Source organism: Typopeltis vanoorti, chromosome 15 (assembly GCF_054136105.1).
Source record: "Typopeltis vanoorti isolate ZY-2024b chromosome 15, IOZ_Tvanoo_1.0, whole genome shotgun sequence".
Lineage (NCBI taxonomy): Eukaryota > Metazoa > Arthropoda > Arachnida > Uropygi > Thelyphonidae > Typopeltis > Typopeltis vanoorti.
Genome location: NC_143563.1, coordinates 76,062,222 through 76,077,333, shown reverse-complemented (window position 1 = coordinate 76,077,333; position 15,112 = coordinate 76,062,222). Strand labels below are relative to the sequence as shown.

At 37.4% G+C, this 15,112-nt stretch overlaps 1 protein-coding gene across 1 annotated transcript in view; it reads left to right on the top strand.

The window, feature by feature from the left end:
• The window catches only part of LOC150098903 (serine hydroxymethyltransferase, mitochondrial-like), a 206,980-nt gene that overhangs the window by 15,705 nt on the left and 176,163 nt on the right, over positions 1-15,112 (top strand). The gene's annotated exons all lie outside the window — the stretch shown is intronic.

The following is a 15,112-nucleotide window of genomic DNA, read 5'->3' as shown; positions in this document are numbered from 1 at the left end:
GTGCAAATATTAGGCATCACAATAATTGAGATCAATGAGAATTATTTTTGATAGATCACTGGATGGTCAGATATTAGGAAGTTATCACATAGTTCATTGTATATTTAAGTTTTGTAATAATGAAATTAGAAAGTTACATTTATTGAACTTATGTTTAAACTTGCTACTTGTGCCTGTCTCTATAATAGTACAAATAGTACAAATACTTTGAACTACATGTCCTTCAAACTTTAAACATAAATTCAGATAATAAATTATACTTAAATAAATTATATTCTTATTTTAATTCTTTACTCGAACATGACCACAAAGTTTGCTAATGAACTGTCTTCACCATACTACTTGTATATAGAGGTTGTTGCTTCACAAAATTCAATAACCCATAAAGCACAGCACCCCTTTTAGAATCGTTTGTTAAAATTCTCTCCTATCCAGAATTTTTTGTTATATCATTGCTGCATGAGGAGCTGCATACAGTAAATCAATGCCATGTGCATAGAGCTCAAAAGTTGTCATCATTTCCTGATATATATCCTCCAAGAATGTTCATGCTACTATGACAGCACTATATGAATAAGTTTACATTATTAATAATCTCCTATCAACAGTTTTCCTCTAAATTATGAGGATGGTCTGAAAAGTTCTCAACCTTGATTGACCATAGATGGCAACACTATCGGCAAGATTTTTTTTTCCTAAGTTGGTACATTTGTCATAAGCATCCATGTGAAGTCATTCTATCAAGTAGTTTGTTTTATACAGCTATCTGAAGCAAAAGTGTTGTCTATATCCCTTGAAATGGATAAAACTGAGTATCATGCGGTCATAGAATTCTTTGTAAAAGATGGGTTAATACCAAAAGAAATTCATTCGAAGTTTATGGGCACTCTTTTCCTTGGTTTTTGACAATTAAGAAATGGGCTGCTGAGTTTAAATGTGGCTGTACCAGCCTTGAAGATGATCACTTAAAGGACGTCCAAAAAGTGTAACACCAGAAATTATTGATCAAGTGCACGATATGGTATTGGATGACCAACGATTCAAAGTGCATGAAATTGCTGAGACTATAGGCATTTCAAAAGAACATGTAGGATATATTTTGCATGAAGAATTGCAAATGAAAAAGCTTTGCGCAAGATGGGTGCCATGCTTGCTAACAGCAGATCAAAAACGCACTCGAATGAAAATCGAATGAGCAGTGCTTGGAAAGTTTTAACAAGCATAAAACTGATTTTGTGCATCGATTTATTACTATGGATGAAACTTGGATTCACCATTACACACAGAATCCAAACAGTGAACAGAAGCCGATTGTTCAGCACCAAAGAAGGCAGTCAGTTCCATCAGCAGGAAAGGTCATGGCATCGGTGTTTTGTTTGCTAAAGGTATTTTGTTTATTAATTATCTTGAAAAGGGTAAAACAATAACCGGGGAATATTATTCTGATATTTTCACCAGACTAGACAAAAAAAAATTGTGAGAAAAGACCCAGTTTGCAGAAGGAAAAAATCATCTTTCATCAGGACAATGTACCTGCCCACAAAGGTGTTTTGGCAATGGGAATTAAGGGATCTGCGCTATGAATTGTTGGAACATCCACCCTATTCCCCAAATTTGGCTCCCTCTGACTTCTATCTCTTCCCAAAACTAAACTCTTCCTCACTGGTCAGCATTTTTCTTCGAATCAAGAGGTGATTGTAGCTGTGTAGAGGGGTATTTTGCAGATCTTACTGAGAACCACTACAGGGACAGGATAATGGCACTGGAGCATTGCTGGAATAAATGTATTAGTCTTTATGGGGATTATGTGGAAAAATAAAAATAATTTTGAAATTATAAATTAATTTTTTCATTGTTAGGCTGAGAACTTTTCAGACCACCGTTGTAGTCTGTTACTGGTTAGCATTCCAATATTGTTGCATCTAACATTTTGTTCTTCTAAGGCACTTTGACTGAATCAATCCACCTAGACCTTGATCTTCCTGGATCTTTTTCCTGCCATCTTGACATCAAACACCTGTTTTGCTAACCTTTCCTCTCCATTCTGTTTAAGTGACCATACCGCCTAAGATTAGCCCTGCTCACACATTTTTAAATGCAAACAATGTCAAGTCCTTTCTTAATGTTTTAATTTTTAATATGATTCTGTCATTGATGTATCTGTTTACTCCTCTAACATTTCTCAGAACTCTTGTATCTTTGATCAAGTGCTTTATTTCTAACCCAACTCTTAAATCCATAGTTTAAAATTGGTTTGAACATAGTATTCTATACTGCTAATTTAGTGTTTTAGCTAATTTCTCATTTATTCCATATAAATTTATTCATTTGGCTACCCACCATACCATCTTTGTATATTCTGTTCTCTATTTCCAAATTTAATTTGCCATCTTCTCTTCAAAAACAGTACCTAAATAGCTGCAATACTTTGTGATCTGTGGACTCTCCATTCACAATGCAGCTGAAGTTTTCTGTTTGTTCCCACCTATTTTAATAGTTTTGGTCTTTTTATTGCTGCTTTTCATCCCAAATTTGTTACAGCTGTTATGTGTTTAGGAATATATCATCTCCATAAAGCAAACAGCTATGTTTGATATCTCCACTTCTAATATCAGGTTAAATGCCACTTTCTTTCATAATGTGATCCATATAGATGATGAATAAGAGTGGAGATAATGTGCAACTTTGTCTTATATCTGATTTAACATCAAACCATCTTCCTGTATTTCCTTCATTTCTAGCTGATGACTTATAACTTAAATATAAACTGTGTATTGCTCTGTATAATGTTCCATTTATCCCATATAATTGTAGTATTTTGAAAAGCTTTTCTCTGGCCACCTTGTCATATGCCTTTTCCAGATCTACAAAATTTAAGTAAAAATCCTTGTCATATTCCTATGACTTCTCAACTATTTGTCATAAAGTGAAACTCTGATCCTGACTACCTCTGTTTGGCTTGAATCCAGATAGAGAAACTGTTCTTCAAGTTTCTCTTGCAGTTTTTCTTAACCTCTTTTCAAGTATTATTATTATCATTATTATTATTATTTCGGGTGACTCCAGGAGTCCTTAGACTCATCGAGGGAGGCCCTAAACATCATGTCCACCCAATTATGCGATTACATTCTCACAGTATCTATCATACCTTGTCTTGAACTCGTTCACCGTCATAGCACCCACAACAGACTCATCATCATCATCATCATCTAATTCCTGCCATGTACCCTCAAGGGGTGTACAGGATATGACAGTACTACATGAAAAAATTACATCATTACTAACTTCTTATCTACAATTTTCCTCCAAATCAGTCTGTTACTTGTCAAGACTCCAACATTATCAGATCTTATATTTCTATCGTCTAAGGCACTTTGTACTGTATCAATCCACCTATATCTTGGTCTTCCTCTGGGTCGTTTTCCTGCCAACCTGGCAGAGAACACTTGTTTTGCTAATCTTTCCTCTCCCATTCTATTTAAGTGACCATACCATCTGAGATTAGCTCTGCTAACACATTCCTGGATGCTGACAATGTCAAGTTCTTTCCTAATATCCTCATTTTTAATATGATATTGCCATTGATGCCATCTGTTCACGGCTCTAATCTTTCTCAGGACTCTCATATCTGCGGTCTCTAGTCTTTGGTCAAGTGTTTTACTTCTGACCCAGCTCTCAGATCCATAAGTTAAAATTGGTTTGAACACAGTCTTGTATACAGCTAATTTAGTGTTCCGACTAATTTCTTTCTTATTCCATATGAATTTATTCAATTGACTTCCCACGATACCAGCTTTGCTGATTCTGTTGTCTATTTCTATATTTAGTTTACCATCTTCAGTAAAAATTGTGCCTAAGTAGCTGAAATGTTTTACTTGTTCCACAGGTTCTCCATTCACAACACAGTTGACATTTTCAATGATTCTGCCTATTTTCATTGTCTTTGTCTTTTTATTGCTGACCTTCATACCATATCTATTACAACAGTTATTCAATTTAGTCAGAGAATCTTGGAGACTTGTAGCGGATTTATTTAGAAGTATAACATCATCCGCATAAAGCAAAGAGCTGACATTAACATCTCCAATTTTGATATCAGGTTTAATACCACATTCCTTCATAATGTGATCCATATAGATAATGAATAACAGAGGGGATAATGTACATCCTTGTCTCACACCAGATTTAACATTAAACCATCTTCCTGTACTTCCTTCAATTCTAGCTGCTGACTCACAACTCAAATAAAGACTAAGTATTGCTTGATATAGTGCTCCATTGACACCATATAACTGCAGCGTATTGAATAGCTTCTCTCTTGGCACTTTGTCATATGCCTTTTCCAAATCAACAAAACTTAAATACAGATCTTTGTTATATTCCCATGCTTTCTCGACTATTTGTCGTAAAGTGAAGATCTGATCCTGACAGCCTCTATTTGGCCTGAATCCAGCTTGTTCTTCACCAAGCTTTTCTTCCACAATTCTTCTCAACCGTTTCTCAAGTATACTCGCATAGATCTTGCCAGAAACACTCAGTAGGGAAATACCTCTGTAATTCTCACATTCAGTTTTATTTCCCTTTTTATATATGGGTACTATGAGAGCTTTACTCCAATCATCGGGAATTCGTCCATCAGTCCAGGCTTTCTGAACTATGCAGTGCAGCCACTGTAAGACTCTTATACCACCATACTTCAGCATTTCTGGTCGAATATCATCTACTCCTGCTGCCTTTCCACATTTCAAGCCTTTGATGGCTTTTTCTACTTCAAGTATGGATATGTATTCATGACTGCATGCCTGGTCAGTGTTTTTTATCACTGTGCTGTCATCACTGCTTGTTTCATTTAGCAGTTTTTCAAAGTACTTACTCCATACTTCAAGGATATCTTTTTCTCCTGTTTCTGGCAGCTTATTCCACTCATTTACCACTCTAAAAGTAAAGAACCCAGCTCTAACACCCCTGCTAACCACACTCTTGCCCAGTGTCCCCTAGTTCTCCCACCACCAGTCCTGATCTCAAAAATATCCTCTGAATTAATCCTATAGAATCCCTTTAGCAATTTGAATGTCTCAATCATATCTCCCCTCCTCCGCCTATCAACTAGTTTCTGCAACCCACAAATCTTCAACCTGTTCTCATATGGTTCATTCCATAGACCTGTTATCATCTTAGTCACTCGCCTCTGGATCTTCTCCACCTCCTCCCCATCAAGAAGGAACCGAGGTGACCAAATCTGGGCACAACTCTTTTCAAGTATGCTTGCATAAATCTTACCTGAAACACTTAGTAGAGAAATTCCTCTAATTCTCATATTCAGTTTTATTCCCTTTTTTATAGATGGGAACTGTAAAAGCTCTACTCCAGTCATTGGGAATTTGATCTTCTGACCAGGCTCTCTGAATTATGCATTTCTGGTCAAATATCATCTACTCCAGCTGCCTTTTGATATTCAAGTGTTTAATGGGTTTCTACCTCATGTATTGATATGTACTCCTGTTAGCATTCCTCTTGAAAATTTTCTATTATGGTTCTCCCTGCTTGTTTTGTTTAACACACTCTTTCCAAGTAGTTACTCCAGACATCTAGGATATCCTTATCTTTGCTTCCTTTCACAGTAATACTCTTTCCTCCATTTCTAAGCTTTTCAATATCCTTCAGAATGTTTTGCCTCCTTTCTGATATTTATCTTCTGTTTATTTACTAGATATTTACTGAAGTCTTCCCATGACTTGTTTAGCTCTCTTACATTTTCTCTGTTTTCTTTTAGGGCAACTGCCAACATATTGCTAGGAACTTTTGGTATGCTTTCTTTTTTTTCAGGATTGCACCTTTAACTTGTGTCCACCATGGTATTCTTAATTTTCTGTCCTTGCAGACAACTCTACCACATGCCTTCAGCTGAATCAATCAATGTTTTTTTTTTCTGAGTTTGCCACTGAGACTCCAAGGTTTTGTTTCTTGTTTTTCAACCACTTCATTTTTTTTCCCCAATAATATTTGTGTAGTTAAGTCTACAGTTTATCTGTAAAAGTTGTTCAACTTTAATTCTTTTTAAGGCTTTATTATATACTGTTCTTTACAGTGTGATATCCATATTTATCCTACTTAGTACTAAGCAATGGTCACTTCCAATTTCAAATCCTCTATATACTCTAGTATCCTGAACTAGCATGAAGATATGATGATCAACAATGACATAGTCAATGAAGCTTTTCTTATTTCTTGTGGCTTCTCTCCATGTGAACTTGTGCACATTTTTATGTTGGAACATAATGTTAGTAATGACTGTTCCATATCCTGAGAAGAAATATAACAGATACCATTATTAGTAGTGGGATTATTCCTACTTTGCTGTTTAGATCTCAAGTATCACTTTTTCCATTTTCTTTGTCAGCTACCTGCTCTGATGACTTGAAAAATTCTTCCACTCTTCCTTAGAACTATCTGTGGAATCATAGCACAAATACAAGGGTGGGGGAGCTGAGAAGTTCTGATAAACATTTAGAACAAAAATGATATTAAAGCAACTGATATAACCACAAGAAGATCATTATCTTAAAACCCTTTAATCTCTATGTATCATCAAATTGTAATTTGTTCTTTTTTTTAGGATATATAAGAAGACATGTCAGAGGTTTTGAAGAAATTTGAAGCACAGAGGTGTGGATTGTCATCAAGTTTTTCATGCTGCAAGAAAAGTCCACAGCTGAGATTCACCAAACTTTGTGAGACTTGAGACTGTGCTGCAGCATATCCAGCAGTTGCCAGATGAGTGACCAAGGTGAAAACTGTTCATCCTGAGACAATAGATGCCTCCAGATCAGGCCTTCACAGCAATCAGACCAAAAAACATCGATGCAGTGCATGTCATGATCCTTGATGATAGACGAATACCAGCCAAAAACATTCCAAAGACTTCTTTGAGGATATCCAGGGAATGAGTTGGGGGGGGGGGATCATAATCCACCGACATGCTGAAGCTCTCAGCGAAGTGGGTCTCCAAAGGAGTGGAGACACAAAAAGTTCTCCATGGCCAAAGAAGTTCCGAACCCAAAAGTCAGCAGGAAATTTTCTTGCCATTATCTTTTGGGATATGGATGGTATAATCCTTACCAATATCTCAAAAAAGGTGAAACTGTTACAGCAGCAGTTTATTCAACTGTTCTGAAGGAATTGAAGGAGGTACTGAAGGGAAAAACACAGTGGGGAACTGAGCAAAGGCATGTTGTTCCTGCAGGACAGTGTGCTCTGTTTGAGTTGACATCCAATCCAATAGACAATACATAACTTTGGCTTTTTCAATGTGTGCCTCACCCACCCTATTTGCCAGACCTGGTCTTTTTCCTATTTCCTATTCCCAAAATTAAAGAAACATTTGAAAGGAACAAAATTTACCACAAATGAAGTCATATCTGCAGCTGACTGGTTTGTGCAACAAGGGAAAGGCTTTTTTTCTCAGAGGATTGCAAATGATGCAGAAGCATTGTAACAAGTGTATAACGCTTCATGGGGAATATGTAGAATAACGTGTAAGTTACATGATTCTATTTCAATTCCTTCGTAGTGATTATCAGAACTTTTCAGCATGCCCTCATAAGTTTCATTGTTCATTTTCCCATTTTAAAATTTACCCACATAAGTCTACCTGAAACTGCCTTCCAATCAAGACGTTCATCTTCATGTTTGGTGTTGAATGCTGTTGCTACTCCTTCCTTTCCTTGATCATTATTGCCCAAACATAACATGCTGTACTTATTATTTAGTAAGATCTCAACTGCTTTGTTTCAGTGATGTCTCTGTGGTACTTTTCCAGTTCTGCAAACTCGATTTTCTTTCCATTGATATCCTTTATATTGATGGCTCCTATCTTCAGTTCTTCTGATGCTGGACTTGTTCGTCTAGATGTTCAGCTCGAGTCTGTTCCAGTAGCTGACTTTACACTATTTGTCCTGGTTCCCTGACAGAAACAGCAGGAACCCTTGTTTAACTGGCAATGCCCCTCCTCCCCTTCAGCTGGACTGAAATCTCATCATGTTGTACCAATATGCATATTTCTGTTTTAAGCTAATACAGAGTACAGTTCGGTTGGCTAAGTCCCAAATTGCCAGTGCATCCCTGTTCTTTCAGTACTTAGTGGATACTTACTAATGAGGACACCAATAGCACACTCAGGATTTAATCTTTGGTGGGGGGGCCGAGTTGAGTAGCCGATTTGAGAATACGCACTACGCATCGCATATGACTTATGATTGAGCATCTGCAATGATTGCTAATTCATAAGTAGTATAGAAATAGAAGACATGACACAACATAAATTTAAAAAAAATTAATTTAAATTAGGAAAAGATTTTTGGAAAATTTTCTAGTGTTTTTTTCCTGTTTCTTTGGGGGAGCCAAGGTCCCCCCCCTCTGGGTTCACCACTGGAGGACATCACGTGAAGATGAGGATTGGACATTAGGTCAGAAGCCTGTCAGCCCAAGAGAAAAGTAATCTGTTGGTATTCTTTTTGAAAGGGGAAAGGCTGTTCCATAGAACTGAGGTAGATTTTGATATGCTTTGGTTCTATTAAAGATGAATGGGAATAGTATGTTTGAGTCAGGAGTTCAACTGTAAAAGGATATTAAGTAGATGTTATACTATTTTAGGTTTAGCAGAAATGAAAAGGAACATGATGGATATTTTTTTTTCTCCTGAACACTTATGGAAATATCTCTAGAAGAGACAGAATGTGGAAACTGTGACAGTGACTGGAAAGAGTGAGTCTGAGAGAGAGATCAGTTGTTAGTCAGCCTAACTGTCCTTTTCTGGATGGTATCATGAATTTTTAGAGAGGTCTTAGGTGCACTATCAAAAATGCAAGACAGTATTCTGAGGTTGGGTGAATATGTGATTTATACAAATTTGTATAAATTTATGCAAATTTATACAAATCTAATGGACTGATGAAAATAACATCTTGAATGAAAAAGGATGCCACATTTTTTGGAAACCAAAGGGATGCCTATCAAAATGATGTTTTTGTGCCAGGAAAGGCTAAGAGCAAGTCTCAGCCTGAGTAGAAAGATCTGATTATGACTGTTGAGCTGAACATTATCAAAGGTTAGATGGCAAGAACTAATATCTTTTTTTTGTGAGAAAAAAAGACATGTTTTGAAAGCATTAATAGTGATAGGGATGTTATCATCCCCATTGAAAAATGGCATGGAGAACAGTGGTTGAGGCACTCATAATAATAATCTTGAAGCTTGTGATGTTTGATACTGCAAACTTTGTCACATGAGTAGCAATTTCCATTCCTTCTACCATCAACAAACTGTGAATAATATTTGATGTCAGTGAGAGGAAGTCACTTGTATATATGAGGAAGAGGGTGGTTGAAATTTTCCTATTCGATTTTCTTCAGAATTCTGAGGATCATCTGCATTAATACGAAAATCTGAAGAGAGAGAGTATACTCTCCACCATAACATACAGTGAATGACTTAAGAGAACACTGGTAATCCAAATCAGGCAATGCTAGCCTGGTTGGCCAAGTGGTTAGTGTATCCACTCTCCAACAGACTGCAAGTTCAAATCTTGCCATGGCTGTTTGATTGTGTTTAGGTAGATGAATTTCTTTGCCAGTGTGAGACTACTACCTAGTTTATTGGAAGCCTGAAGTGGCTTGAAAGAGTTCCATAATTGGTCTCTAGAGTAGCATTTCCAGATTATATAAAAATAAGCAAACAAATACCCCCAAAAAATTTATAAAGATTAGAAAAAAACATCCTTAGCCTACCCACAGTACTAATGTACTGTGAGTTCCCAACCAAACCGATCTGGATGAGTTGTATAAAAAAATTATAAAGAGTGGAATCTAACCATAAGATGGCAATTTATTGATAAGCTCCTGGTACCAAACCCTTTCAAATGCCTTTAAAATATCAACTGCAACATAACAAGTTTCTCCAACCTTTCCATGGCAGGTGATGTAGGTGAAGAGTGTCTCTAAGCTTGTGCTGTTGCAGAAGCTTCTTCAAACCTTTCCATGACACTTTTCCAGACATGATTAATGCAGGCAAGGAAATTTATGACTGGCAGAATCTATATTGGTGGTCATTGATTAGTTTCCAGGTGTCAAAGTTAACTGTTGAAGACCTTCTCCATTATTAGATAGCACTGATGTGAGAGTAATAGGTTGATAATTTGATGGGAGATGCTTGTCTACTCCCCTTCCCTTTTTTTATTAATTTTTTATTTATTTGGCTGTATATGACTTGTTTCCACGTTATGGGGTGGATGCTAGCTGAGTATATAGTGTAGTACACACACACACACACACATATATATATATATATATATATATATACATACACACACATACACTATATATATATATACATAGAGAGAGAGAGATAATAAAGGGCAGGTATTAGTTCAAGAGCACTTCTGTTGAAGTGCTCTTGAACTAATACAATAGCATAGTTGGTGGAATATTATCAGAACCAGAAACCTTTGTGGTATCCAATAATAACCCAAAAAAGAATCAACCACTCTCTCTTATAAAACAAGCCAGGCAAGAAGCCCACAGGAGTCCTGTACTATATTTTCATGTTTATACATATATAAACATGAATGTTTATATAAAGAAAGTGCTGAAACCTGCCTTCATAGACCTAATTTTAATCGTAACAGCTGTCACTATTCCAAAAGTTTGGGAAATTGTTATCCTCAGTTGTATTAAATTTATCTGTTATATTTTTTCATTTAATTTCATTTGTTTTAATCCATGAACACACGGTAGCATGCTTTTTTAATTTAATTCCTATTGTTGTTTGATAATTGTACTGATGATGTCTTATTAAACATAAGATGACATATTTACATAATAAAATTTATTTTATCATGGCTTACGTGTTATTCTATAGTTATGGTACTCCACAGGTTTCACTAGATGAGAAAAATTTGTAGTATCCAGGTTGTTCAAGATTCTTCTGATGATCTAGTATTAAGCCATAGAAGAAGTGATGCATTGTTCCAGGTAAAGTTGGAGAGGAGCATCCGTAGTTCAGTCGGTATGGGGGGGGGTTGAACAGAGGGCAGAATGGAGGTCTTCATTCCAACATGAATCTTCTTCTTCTTCTGTAGCTTTTCCCACTTAAGTGGGGTCACTGTTGATGATGAGTCTCCTCCACATCCTTCTGTCTTGGGTTGTCACCACATCCAAGTTCTTCATCCTCAAGTCCTCTTCTACCAGCTCCCTCCATCTCTTCTTTGGTCGCCTATGCTTCCTCCTTCCTTGCACATCCATCTGCATGACCCTTCTTCCCACGTATTCGTCCTCCCTCCTCATCACATGACTAAACCATCTCAACCTTGCCTCGTGCTGTATCTTCGCTCCTAAGTTTGTAACTATCACTGTTCCCCTCACATAGTCATTTCTCAGACAATCCTTTCTGGTCACACCGCATATCCACCTAAGCATTCTCATCTCTGCTACTTCCATTCTGTTGATGTTATTTTTCCTCAGGGTCACAGTTTCCATAGCATACGTCATAGGCCACAGTTTCCATAGCATACGATAATAGGACAGTAGTGAGGCCAGTCATAGCTGGCCTCACTACTGTCCTATTGATTTTGCCTTTCAGATTAACCGGCACCCTTTTATCGCATAACACTCCAGCCATCTCCTTCCAGTTCCTCCAACCCGCTTGCATCCTGCATCCCACTTCCTTCTCAGCTCCTCCATCTTCTTCCACTGTTGAACCTATCTAAAGTCCCTCACCTTCCTGATGACATTTCCTTCCAGCTCCAGATCTGTCTCCTGGCTGCTGCCACCCACTGTGCAACACATATACTCTGTCTTACTTCTGCTCAGTCTCATACCTCTCTCTTCCAGTACTTTTCTCCATCTTTCCAGTTTAGTTCCTGCTTCTTCTCTTGAATCTGCACACAGCAAGATGTCATCTGCATACAACATTGTTCAAGGCGCATCTTCTCTCACCTCCTCCGTCACCACCTCCATCACAATATTAAACACAAACGGACGTAATGCTGACCCTTGATGCAAGTCAACTGTTACTTGAAAACTTTCTCTGTCCCAGACAGGTCGAACACTTGGCTTCACATTTCTGTACATCTCCCACACCAACCTGACATATTTCTCCGGAACCTTCTTCTCCCTCAGACACCTCCAGATTTCCTGCCTTGGCACTCTATCGTATGCTTTCTCCAGATCAATAAATGCCAGATGTAGCTTCTGTTGTTTCTCTCGAAACTTTTCCATCTGCCGTAACCCAAAGATAGCATCTGTTGTTGATCTGCCAGGCATGAAGCCAAATTGTTCCTTTGCAATCTCCACCTCCTTCCTCAATCTTCCATCAAGAACCCTTTCTAGGATTTTCATTGTGTGGGACATCAACTTTATTCCTCTATAATTTTTACAGTCTTGTGCATCTGCTTTACCCTTGTAGATGGGGACAAGAGTACTCTCCCTCCATTCCTCGGGTATATTTTCCTGTTGGCAAACTTTTATGAACAGGTCCTACAGCAGGTCGATTTCCTCTTCCCCCGTGCCTTCCATGCCTCCACTGGAATTCTGTCGGGACCCACCGATTTTTCATTCCTCATCCTCTTCATGGCCTCCATCACTTCCACTCTACTGATGTTCTGCACCATCCCCTCAGAAGTGGATGGTGCAGAAATGTTTCTAATGTCCACATCCCTCCATTTTACTCTTCCTTCCTTCCAACATGAATACTTTTTGTAAATGCATTATTATCTGGATCTTGAGAATAGAAACAGTAGTTTGGCCACAGAAAGGAGGAGTAAAAAGGCCTGGAGATCAACTTGTATGAGATTATGATCTGAATTACCAAGAGAAGAGGTCAGATCAACTGTGCACCTTGAAAGTTTAAGTAAAGATCCAGAGTTGTCAGATGAGTGGAGAGGATTCTTGGGTATTCTGGTTATAAATGAAACTGCTGTTTCATCTATTTGCTTAAAGTAAATAGCTCAGGCATTTCTTCCAACTTGGTTAGTAGAATTGGGCTTGTGGCAGTTTGAGTCCCCGAGGGAGAGAATTTCATTATTAGGGTAGTTGGATTACAGGAAATCAATTCAAGGATAAGAATTTAAAGAGGTCAGAATAATTTTCAGAATTTGGTGAGCAGTTGAGAGAGAGGGCAGATGAATTATATTCAATGAGGCAGAGAACCTTAATTAAGCTGCAGGTGTTCAAAAGGAGAAGATTCAATATTGGGTATCCTCTAGTAAGGAATATCAGAGTGCACAAAAGCATAAGTACTACTGTTATGGTGGAGAGAATCATGTAGAGTATAATTTTCAGGTTTAAGATCCATTGTGGATGCCGTGCTTATAGCAATTTGGGATTTGGACATCTGTAAGTCGTGCACATTTTTGCTATGATGTTGAAGTGAATGTGGAAGTTTTTGTAAGATTTTTTTCAGTTAAATTTTTTTTTTGGATTTTCTGACGGGAGGTTTGTTTTTTATTTTAACTGTAGTGATACTACAGTTCTAAGCTGGCTTGATTGGCAGAGTGGTTAGTGCAACTGCTCTCCAGCCAAGAGGCTATGGGTTCGAATCCTGCAAAGGTCATGGATGTTTGTGATTGTCCTACTAACCAGTTATCATATATAAAGTGACGTGTTCTGGTGCAGTATGACCTTTGATGTCTTTGCACCATAAAAAAAAATATTTAAAAAAATCTGAATTTGTCATGCTAGTGTTAAGAGGTAAAGAGAAAAGAGAAGAGGAACATGCACTGGGAGAAGATATTCTTATACACATTGCCCATACACAGAGCATTTGGTCTCCATGCCATAATGTGGCCTTGACAATGCTTTCTCATATTACTACAATGGTGCTAGCTGATTGGGAAGCCACCTAAATGCATTGCTACCAGATTTAGTCCTGTACACTATTTGGCAGCTTACCTGCAAGCTCTGGATCTTCATAGTATATTGAAACCTTGAAGGAAATCACTCAGCCACATGTCAGAAAGCCAGACTATTTTAATAATATGGTGATATATTTGGACACTTTATACAGAAATATGATTTCTGCATTCATTTACTTCTCAGCATCTCCACAGAGGGGGGGGGAAGACCTCAATAATGGTCAAAACTGCTCTGGGTAGTGACCCTTTCCATACTAGACTGAACACATTTGAAAGAGGGTACTCATTAATAGTTGCTGAGGCAATTTAACATGAAATCAACAGCCTCTTTATTCCAGTGGTCTAGTTATGTAGTTCACTTTTTTTCTCATTATTATTATTATCTCACTATTATTTTGGAGAACCCTGTAACCTCTAGAGAGCATGTCCCTTATATGGCGGATAAGGGGAGCCCACCAGATATTGTAGGGATCTCGATTGTAAGGGAAATGGCATTCCCATGGTTCCCTAGCTGGATCTATCCCCCCCCTTCTTCCTCTACTTTGAGGAAGATCCACTCACTTTAATCTCTCCTATATGGCCTTATCAACCAACTCTTCTCATTTTATGACCCTTATGCTATTAGAGCACTCAAGGGCTATAAGGTCTTTCCATTTCTGGCCTATATTTATATCCCTCTAATCCTCCTAGGGGTTTAAATTTGGAAGAAAGCAAGGTCAGAATCCTTAAGGTAGTAGTAGTAGCCTTTCCACTGGACTGTCCATCATCAAGCTAGTAACCTGACATGGAGAACACTAATTTATTTCTTAGCTAATAGAGAAAGTCTTTCAAAATGAATCTATGGAAAAGGTAAAATGAAAATGGAAACGACAAAATATAATACATATAGCAAACTGGAACGTAAGAGAAATAGCATATAAAGAAATAGAATTAGATCAAATATTAAATGAAAGAAATTTTCAAATAGCAGTAATCACTGAAACAAAAAAGAAATTAAAAGGAACCATGAGAACTGAAAATTTTATTGTAATATGTAATGGAGTCAACAGAGACAAAAGAGCACAAGAAGGTGTTATGATTTGGATTCATAATTCCCTTTCAAAACAGTTAAAATATTATAAATTATGGAATGAACAAATAATAGAAGCTAGAATAAAAATAGATACCTGTTATTTAACAATAATTGGTTTATATGCCCCAGTAAAG